The following is a 6,604-nucleotide window of genomic DNA, read 5'->3' as shown; positions in this document are numbered from 1 at the left end:
ACTAGGCTTCATCAGAGCCTTAGTTGCAGTGAATTAGCTCATGCTAGACATGAGTATAACAACAACATTTATCAAACAAACTAAATTAAGATGCAACATGCATACAGGTTACACACAATCAACTGTTGTTAAAATAGAAATTGGAAAATGAAAATTGATTCAAAATATTGTTCACTGGCTAGCCCAGAGATGATTTCTACAACACCCATAACATCAATTTATAGTTTGTTACAACACCCTAAATTTCTACAAACCCTAAATTGAAAATCCCCAAATTTGCAAACCCTAATTTTTAAATTCCAAATTAAACTCACTGATTTCTGAATTTGTCTCCCCTGTGCTCGACCCATGCTTTTTCTGACCTTCCTGATCCTCTCTCATGCTTCAATTTCTGTCTCTAACCTCACCTATTTCATCAACTTCTAAGCTAGGGTTGTCGGGTTGAGAAGTTGATGTAATAGATGGATAGAGAAGAATGAGACGTGATGGTGGTATCTGCTACGGTCGGGGAAGAAGTGATGGTGGTGGAGAAGGCGAGGTAGCGACAGTTTGCAGAGACAGGGCATGGAGGTGGTGGTGGTTCTGCAACTGATTTTGGGAGAAGGGGAAGAAGCTCGACTGTTTTGGGAGAAAGGGAGTGTTTGTTTGGGTATAGGGTATCGGGTTCTACCGTGTGAAGCGGGGATAGCGCGGTTTGATGATCTGCGACAAGGGGCGATGGATGGGAAGATGGTAGGTGGATCCAACGGCGATACAGAGGTAAGCGTGGAGCGACCGTCGGATGAAGGGATGTAGCAAAACGGACGACCCAAGATGGAGATGGGCGTTGCGATGTAAAGCGGGGGCTTCGGAGTTTGATGTGCGATGATGGAGCGACCGTAGGATGCTGAGATGCTTCGATCTGACGGCTGAAATCCGAGACGGGATTGGTTAGTGGAAATGTGTTTGAGTAGGGGTTTTGGGCCTTGGGTATGCCAAGCCCATATCTTCTTTAAGGACAATTCTTCTTCTTCAAGCCCACTTCTAGCCTTTTGGTCTTGTGCACACCATTCTTCGCGGCTTCCTTGTGTAATTCCTCCCGGCTTTTCACTACTTTTCTGCTCTTTTCCGCTCTGCTATTCATCCAAACTTTATTTATTACCTAAAAATGCAAAATTAAGTAAAAAAATATTTATTCTTGAAAACAATGAAAATACAGAATATGGGATAAAATGTAGAATTAATGCACAAAAGATGAGTTAAATGCCAACAAAAAGGGATAAATATATACAATATTTGGCACTCATCAAATACCCCCAAACCTGAATTTTACTTGTCCTCAAGTAAAACAAAACTAAGGAAATCCTACCTATACCACTGTCGCTGGTCTCTCGAATGCATTTAGCGTATGCACTAAGCCTTTTAAACCACTAAGTGTCCCTAGTGGACGAGTTGAAGTCTCGTGAAGGTTTGCTTAGAACGTACCTACAAAGTTCTAGGTCAAAATATAAGCTCAGATTCCATCAAATGTGACATGTGCAAGTCAGTTAAGCTCACATCAAAATGGAGATGTCAATCTAGCTATCGAAGGCACAATCCTAGCACTGATAACAAATAAAGACATGTGATAAGAGTGTAAAGTGTATCTACACATGTGTAAAGAAAGATCGGATGTTATGACTACTAATCACCAAGAGATAGTTTCTCAGGCTAAGAACCAAGGTCGAAATCTAGCTAGCTGTCCGGACTTTACGAGAATTGTGAATGAGTTGGAGGTATTTCACAATTACTCGCGTTGTACATCAATGGCATACACCCTTCCTTGCTTATTACAATGAAACAACAAATTGACTATTTACATGACTCTTATTTACATTGACTACTCTCTTTTATTTTTGGAACAAGAGAGGATGGAATTGATAAATACTTGATTTATTTTTTCATTTTTTTCATTCTTTTTTTTCTTTTTCTTTTTTTGAAAAGGAAACACTTTTGATACATATACAAAAGGAAACAAAAGATTACATGACACTTTGCAAGAGGTAGCCCTTTTTCATGCACCCAGTTAAATTCGATGGTTGTCTTTCTTAATGTAACCTCCACCTTCTATCCCAACCAACCAAAGAACAAGCTAGTCAAGTTTCGTTCAGTATTCTAAAGTGATTGGCAATCGTAACTTCCTATCAAACACCTTGAAGATCGAGGCCATACATGTATTGGTAGATCGTGCGCGTGCAAATTTCTTATCACTATGTGAATTGTGCTAGAATCAGGGTGCCTAAATATCTAGACTAAGACTCCTAATAATTACATATTTGCACAAGAGTCAACATTTCAAGGTAAATGAGCTCCATTTTTATGATTTTTTTTTAATTTTTTTTTTTTTTTTGATTTTTTTTTTGAATTTTTTTTTTTTTTTGGAATTTTTCAATTTTTTCAAAAAGATGGAGTTTTGTTTTCAATTATGGCATATTATCGTGGTATCTACTCTATACCCCCAAACCTAAACTAAACATTGTCCTCAATGTTTCAAAATATGGAAAGAATTATAAAACAATATATGAAGAGGAACATGCTGAGTAGAGTAAAAGGAGAGAGAATACCCGATTGTACGGCGAAAGCTCGATTAAAACTCCGTTATCCAAGGCAAAACTCCAACATATTCGGAGTCACAATGGATGAGCACAAAATATATACAAAAGGAAATTTAACTAACACATTATCTACAAGAAAATTTGGTTTTTAATGGGATTGGACTTTTTGGGAAAAATTTGGTTTTGTCGGGAGACATTTGGTTTTGATGGGAAAAAGAAAAATTTTGGTTTTTAGGGAAACATTTGGAAAACTTTGGTTTTTTATGGGAAAAAACATTTGGTTTTGATGGGAAAAAGAAAAATTTTGGTTTTTAGGGAAACATTTGGAAAACTTTTTGGTTATTTAGGGAAAGAGTGGACCAGTTTAGTCCACATAGACCGGGTCCTCCAGGTTGGTTGTTTCAATGTCGGGTGGGAATGGTTCAAGGAATGGCTTAATCTCTGCCCGTTGACTTTGAAAACGTTCTTGTTGGAACATCTCCAGCTCTACAGCTCCATGAGGAAAAACTGTGCGTACTAGGTACGGACCCTTCCATCTGGAACGCAGTTTTCCCGGAAAAAGATGTAATCGGGAGTCATACAGCAAAACTTTCTGACCAGGAGTGAAGGATTTGCGCAGAATACGCTTATCATGAAACATCTTCATCTTCTGCTTATATAACTTGGCACTATCATAAGCCTCATTTCTCAATTCTTCCAACTCGTTGAGTTGAAGTTTCCTTTGAATTCCAGCTTCGTCCAGAGAGAAGTTCAGCTCTTTGATTGCCCAGTAGGCACGATGTTCTAATTCCACAGGTAGATGGCACGGCTTTCCATACACTAGACGATAGGGGGACATGCCAATTGGTGTCTTATAAGCTGTTCTATAGGCCCACAAAGCATCATTCAATCAATGACCAATCTTTCCTGGACGGGTTGACCGTCTTCTCCAGAATGTGCTTAATTTCCCTATTAGAAACTTCTACTTGTCCACTAGTCTGAGGGTGGTACGGAGTAGCAACCTTGTGAGTTATGCCATACTTGCGTACTAAAGACTCAAAGTACTTGTTACGAAAATGTGAACCGCCGTCACTGATGATAGCTCTAGGGGTACCAAAACGTGCAAATATGTTTTCCTTTAGAAATGAAAGTACCACCTTGTGGTCATTTGTTCTGGTTGCTATGGCTTCTACCCACTTAGAAACGTAATCAACTGCGACTAGGATGTACAATCTACCGTCAGAAATAGGGAATGGACCCATGAAGTCGATCCCCCAAACATCAAAAATCTCCACAATCAAAATGGGGTTCAATGGCATCATGTTTCTCCTCGAAATGCTTCCTAGCTTTTGACAGCGTTCACAAGCAACACAATAATCATGGCAATCCTTGAACAATGATGGCCAATAGAATCCACACTGCAAGATCTTTGCAGCGGTTTTCTTGGCACTGAAATGGCCTCCACATGCTTGGTCATGACAGAAAGATATCATCTTTCTGTTCAGTGTTGGGGACACATCTCCTAATGATTTGGTCCGGGCAGTACTTAAACAAATATGGGTCATCCCAAAGGAAATGTTTAACTTCAGCCAAGAACTTATAGCGGTCTTGTCTCGACCAATGTGAGGGCATCCTACCTGCAGCAAGGTAGTTAACGATGTCGGCAAACCAAGGAAGGTTTGACACAGACATCAATTGCTCATCAGGAAATGATTCTCTGATTAGCATGGACTCATCAATAGACTCAATGGTTAATCTAGACAAATGATCAGCAACCACATTCTCACAACCTTTCTTATCACGGATTTCGAGATCGAATTCCTGTAATAAGAGTATCCATCGAATAAGGCGAGCTTTAGCATCCTTCTTGGAAAGAAGATACTTCAAAGCCGCGTGGTCAGTGTATATGATGATCTTAGATCCTATGAGATAAGATCTAAACTTGTCTAATGCGAAAACGACAGCAAGCAATTCCTTCTCGGTAGTTGTGTAATTGAGTTGAGTATCATTAAGGGTTTTGCTAGCGTAGTATATCACGTATGGTAGTCTATCAACACGCTGTCCTAAAACAGCACCAACAGCATAATCAGAGGCATCACACATGAGTTCAAACGGTAGTTCCCAGTTGGGTGGTCGGACTATAGGAGCGGCGGTGAGAAGAGTTTTTAATTCCTCCCAAGCTTTCACACAAGCATCATCGAAATTGAAGGTAACATCTTTGGCGAGTAGACTACACAGAGGTCTTGAGATTTTGCTAAAGTCTTTGATGAATCGCCGGTAAAAACCAGCATGACCTAAAAATGATCGAATTTCCCTCACAGAGCGGGGTTTTGGTAAATGTCGGATGAGGTCTACTTTAGCTTTATCTACTTCAATGCCTTTTTCCGAGATGATGTGTCCTAGAACTATTCCTGAATTCACCATAAAATGGCACTTTTCCCAATTTAGAACAAGGTTCCTTTTCTTACATCTGGACAGCACAAGGGTAAGATGTCTTAAACATTTATCAAACGAAGAACCGAACACGGAGAAATCATCCATGAAGATCTCGAGAAAACTATCTATCATGTCAGAAAAAATGCTCATCATGCATCGCTGAAAAGTAGCAGGTGCATTACACAGCCCAAAGGGCATGCGTCTATAAGCAAATGTCCCAAAGGGACACGTGAACGTAGTTTTTTCCTGATCTTCTGGTGCAATGTGAATTTGGTTATAACCGGAAAAGTCATCTAGAAAACAGTAGTGACTGTGTCCAGACACACGTTCTAGCATTTGGTCTATGAAAGGGAGCGGGAAGTGATCCTTCCTAGTTACTGTGTTCAACTTTCTGTAGTCGATACATACTCGCCATCCTGTGGTTGTACGTGAGGGGACTAACTCATTCTTGTCGTTCTGAACTACAGTAATGCCTGACTTCTTAGGCACAACTTGAATGGGACTAACCCATTTACTATCTGGTATTGGGTATATGATACCCGCATCAAGTAGTTTCAGGATTTCTCCTTTGACTACATCTCTCATGTTAGGATTAAGTCTCCTTTGCATTTCCCTAGATGGTTTGGCATTCTCTTCGAGATTAATGTGGTGCATGAAAATGGTGGGGCTTATTCCTTTGAGGTCTGAGATGGTCCATCCTAAGGCCTCTTTGTGTTCCTTAAGTACTTCTAAGAGCTTACTTTCCTGTTCCGTGTCTAAACATGATAAAATAATGACAGGTAGAGTATCAGAAGAACCTAGGAATGCGTACTTCAACGTACTAGGAAATGTTTTCAATTCAAGCTTGGGTGGCTCAACAATGGATGGAATGAGCTTGGAATCAGAGAGTAAGGGTGGTTCCACTTCATATCTTCTTTCAGTGACGTCCATTTGAGGTACAGATTCGAGCAGAGATAGGACGTCACTACAGTATGCATCATCATAGGAATCTGAGTTAAAGTTCTCCATACATGCTTGAAAGGGGTCGACGGATAGAATGCTAGTCAACGAATCTTGTATTAATCCTTCAATCATATTAACTTCATGCACATCATCATCATCAAGATTCACAGGTTGTTGACTAATATCGAACACATTCAATTCTACCGTCATGTTGCCAAAAGACAGTTTCAACACTCCATTACGACAATTAATGATTGCGTTGGACGTAGCCAAGAAAGGACGTCCTAAGATGACAGGAATGTGACAGTCTGGGTTTTGAACAAGTTGAGTGTCTAAGACAATGAAGTCTACGGGAAAATAGAATTTGTCAACCTTGATCAAAACGTCTTCGACCACTCCACGAGGAATCTTGACAGATCGGTCTGCCAGTTGTAGAGTGATAGATGTTGGCTTCAACTCCCCAAGACCTAACTGCTCATAAACAGAATATGGCAGAAGGTTAACACTTGCACCTAGATCTAATAACGCTTTATTGACCGTGTGTTCTCCTATAGTGCAAGAAATTGTTGGACATCCTGGATCCCTAAACTTGGGTGGAGTTTTGTTCAGAATGATGGAACTCACCTGTTCAGCTAAGAAAGCACGTTTTTGCACATTAAGCTTGCGCTTTTGAG

Source organism: Papaver somniferum, chromosome 3, assembly GCF_003573695.1.
Source record: "Papaver somniferum cultivar HN1 chromosome 3, ASM357369v1, whole genome shotgun sequence".
Taxonomy (NCBI): domain Eukaryota; kingdom Viridiplantae; phylum Streptophyta; class Magnoliopsida; order Ranunculales; family Papaveraceae; genus Papaver; species Papaver somniferum.
Note: the sequence above shows the minus strand (reverse complement) of the source record.